The following is a 3,770-nucleotide window of genomic DNA, read 5'->3' as shown; positions in this document are numbered from 1 at the left end:
GGAGAAAGACTGGGCTTTCTACTCCCGTAGTTACAGTCTCAGAAACCCACAGAGGTCACTATGAGTCAGCACTGACTCCATGGAAGTGAGTTTGGTTTTGCTGTTCTTGTTATCTGTTCATGAAAGGAGTCGTGGAGATTTAGTGGGTACATACTGGGCTGCTACCTGCAAGGTCTGCAGTTCGAAACCACCAGCTACTCCTCAGGCAAAAGACAGGGGTTTCCATTCCTGTAAGTGGTTCATCTCAAAACTCATGCTAACTGCAAGGTCCGCAGTTCAAACCCACTGGTTGCATCACCTAAGGACGTGGCAGTCAGCTGCAGCAGAGTCCCCCCTTGGTAACTCTCTGGGGCCGTCCCACTCTTGCTACAGGGCTGCTCAGAGTTGGGACTGGCTCGATGGCAGGGGGAGTCCTCTCACATGAATTTAACTGCAATAGTCTTGACGCAAAATGTGAGCACACCAAATCCAACAATCTACACAGAATGACATCATGACCAAACTGGATTTATCCCGGCAATGCCAGGGTTGGTTTAGAATTCAAACATTGATCAATGTGGATCATCTATATGGGGCCACTGGTCAACAATTACTTTAAAACAAAGATAAGAATGTAAAAGGTCAGGGAAACTACATTTTAAGGGTAACAGAGTGAAAAAATTAGACCGTTCACACATTGTAATGAATACAACCAATGTCACTGAACAATCTCTGTGAAAACTGTCAAAGGGGAACCTACATGACTGAGTGTGAGGCACCACGTTCATAAAGGAGGAAAACCAGTGTGATCATCTTAACAGGTGTGGAAATACAGTTGATAACACTCGGACTTATTCATGCAAATGTTCTCAGCAATGCTGAAATAGAAGAGAATTTCCTCCATCTACGGGATGACACCTACAAAGACCTACTGCAAACCTAATACTGAATGGTGACATGTTAAACACAATCGCTCAAGTCCACGTGGATCCAAGAGTCAATGCATTGCCGATCAAAATCCCAGCCAGCTTTGTACCTGTCTGCATGTGATCTGACAAGATGGAAATGCTGAATGAAGACAGCTGAGACATTCCTGGAGAAGATAAAGGCCTGTCCTTCTGCAGAGATATAAGAGTAATGAATAAAGTGTGGGAATGAGAGAGTGGCAGACTGGAAAACTTGGAAACAGAAGCTTATATACTTCTCAGTCAAACCAAACAAGTCCTGTGCTGAGCCCATTCCGACTCACAGTGACCCTGTACATCTTTACAGGTGCAGACAGCCCCATCTTCCTCCCAGGTTGTGGCTGGTGGGTTTTGAACTGCTGACCTTGCAATTAGCAGTCCAACGGTTGATGTTCAATAAATGCAACTCCGAAGGAAAGCAAACTAGAACAAAAGGTGCTAGGATAACTGATTGTCCATATGAAGGGGGAGGAATGAAATCCCCCTGCTCCGTGTTACGTAAAATACTAATTCATGGGGCATTCAAGTCCTAAAGACAAATAAGGCAAAACCATGAAACGATGGATGACAATAACAGAATACCTTTAGGACCCAGGAGCAGGGTAGAATTTCTTCGAAAGAAAAAAAAAATCAAATTGACTTCATTAAAATGAAGGATCTCTGTTCACCAAAAACAAACCACCAGCAACCCTATTTTTAAGCAGAAATGTTCGTGAAATAAGCAAGTTTCAATCATAACCATTTGTGCTATGCTAAAGGGCTTCATGAATCAGAAACTCAACTCACTGCCAGAACTCACTGTGAGTTCTGACTCATAGTGACTTGGTAGAACAGAGTAGAACTGCTCCTGGGTTTTCTAAGACGTTAAACCTTTATAGAAGCACACAGCCTTAGAGCAGCCGGTGGGTCAAACTGCTGACCTTGTAGTTAGCAACTCAAGGCATTAACCGCCTACACCCCCAGAGCCTGCCTGTGCTTTCTGACTGGTCTCCGCTCATCTTTACCAGGACGGACTGTGAAAAGGACAGGGAAATGGAGAGGGACAGAGTGACACAAGGATCTATTGAGAGAGGAGAGGGATGCAAAACCAGTTTCTCAAGGCACTCCCCGTCCAGACAGCCAAGAAAAATGAGTACGCAGTAACATTAACTTGGTCCTAAATCTGTGATTTCTAAATCTAAAAAGGGCTGCAAACCCTTTTTCTTTTTTCAAAAAAAAAACACCTAGATTTTGAGTTACTTATCTTCCATCATGTAAACACGCATCTATCTTGCTGTGGAAATAGTCACGTGTTTGATTCAGGTCGCTGCTGCCCCAGCCCCACTGAGAGCATGGTATAACTGTCTATGCACCATATTACCATCCTAAAATAACAGAAACCCAGTATTCTGAACTCAATATATAAAATAAAGCGCTGTAGACCAAGTAAGGATTAAACCACCACACCCACACCCCCGCAAAAAAATCCCACTGCCATCGAGTCAATGAAGGTGACCCTAACTGCCCCCTGTCAGTTTCCAGGGCTGTAACTCACTATGAGAGTAGACTACTCCCACAGAGAGGTTGATGGTTTCGAACTGCGAACCTTGCAGTTAGCAGCCCAATGCGTAACCGCTAAGCCACCAAAATGCCTAAGGAGCACAGTACAGGGGTGCAAAGAAAACTGCCAGATTGAGAGTGGCCAATCATTTTGCTTTTTGCACTTAGTACGACTGTTAAAAGCATTTTTTCAACCTGATTATTGAAGATCCCTGGTCACTGATTGGGCTGCATCCACCATGTCCAGGGCTTTCTACTCTTAGGAGTTCAAGTCTAGGAAACTCGCAGTTCTACCCTGTCCTACAGGGTCTCTATGAGTCACCATCAACTCGAGGACAGTGCGCTTGGTTTTTTTTTTTTTAATATTACTCTTTTTAGAAATTGTGCATTATTGGGGTTAGTGCCTCCTCCCCGGTCCTCAGCTGCCCTATAAAAAAAGGAGAAGCCCCAGGTCTTCCCGAAGGCTCCTAGTGGGTTACGTGTTGGGCTGCGACTCACGGGGTCAGCGGTTCAAAACCACTAGCTGCCCCTCGTTTGAAAGAGGAGGCTTTCTACTCCCCTCAAGGGTTAACCGCCTCGAAATCCACCAGTGCGGTCGCGACGAGGCGACGGCAGTGAGTTTGGCGTTTGGAAGCCCTTCCCGCCCGACAGCCACGCTCGGCCACCTCACGCGCTGGACCCCGACGGAGCAGGACCCCGACTTCTGTGTCGCCGAACCCAACCGCACGCGTCCCCTCGCCTTCCTGGCAACCCTCTTCCTCCCCCGCCAGCCTCCACCACCCCCCCACCCCCCCGCTCCCCGCTCCCCGCTCCCCGCTCCCCGGTTTACCACGCAAGCCGCGTGAGCAGAGCCAAACTGTGAAGGCCGGACTGGGATCTTAGTCGAGGCGGAGCGAAGGCGAACGCGGCGCTCACATTGGTTGCCGCCAGCAGATGCTTCCTTCCCATTGGGTGACGCACTTCCTGCCCGCCCCCCGGGGCCGTTGCCATGGGGCTGTGGGCGGAGTCTGTTACGTCCGGGCGGGGCCCCGCGGCTGCGCTCGCGGGGCGGGGTCGGATCGCGCGCAGCCTCCCGGGCACGAAGGCACCGGCCCGGGCCTCGGTTTCCCCTTCCGTAGAACTGACTGTGGCTGCAGGGTCCGGATTGACAGCTGCTCCGGGGTTAGATCTCCTGAATTGGAATCCTGTCACTTGCAACCGATCTTGGGCAATTAGGCTTCCTTTATAGGCGGATAAAGAAGCAAGCTAGCGAACAAATAAACCTTACTGCCGCCGCGGCAATTCCTA

General features: G+C 48.8%; 1 protein-coding gene across 3 annotated transcripts in view; it reads right to left on the bottom strand.

The window, feature by feature from the left end:
• NSMCE1 (NSE1 homolog, SMC5-SMC6 complex component) overlaps positions 1-3,381 on the bottom strand; it is a 46,467-nt gene extending 43,086 nt beyond the window's left edge. For all 3 annotated transcript variants that reach the window (XM_045300213.1, XM_045300221.1, XM_045300223.1), the window contains exon 1: positions 3,313-3,381. The gene's annotated coding sequence lies outside the window, so the exon portion shown is untranslated. The remainder of the gene's footprint in view (positions 1-3,312) is intronic.
• Between the last annotated feature and the right edge of the window lie 389 nt (positions 3,382-3,770).

The sequence above is a fragment of the Echinops telfairi genome, unplaced genomic scaffold, assembly GCF_000313985.2.
Source record: "Echinops telfairi isolate 266 unplaced genomic scaffold, ASM31398v2 ScPeMD7_5;HRSCAF=22, whole genome shotgun sequence".
Lineage (NCBI taxonomy): Eukaryota > Metazoa > Chordata > Mammalia > Afrosoricida > Tenrecidae > Echinops > Echinops telfairi.
This window is presented reverse-complemented; position numbering and strand designations above follow the sequence as displayed.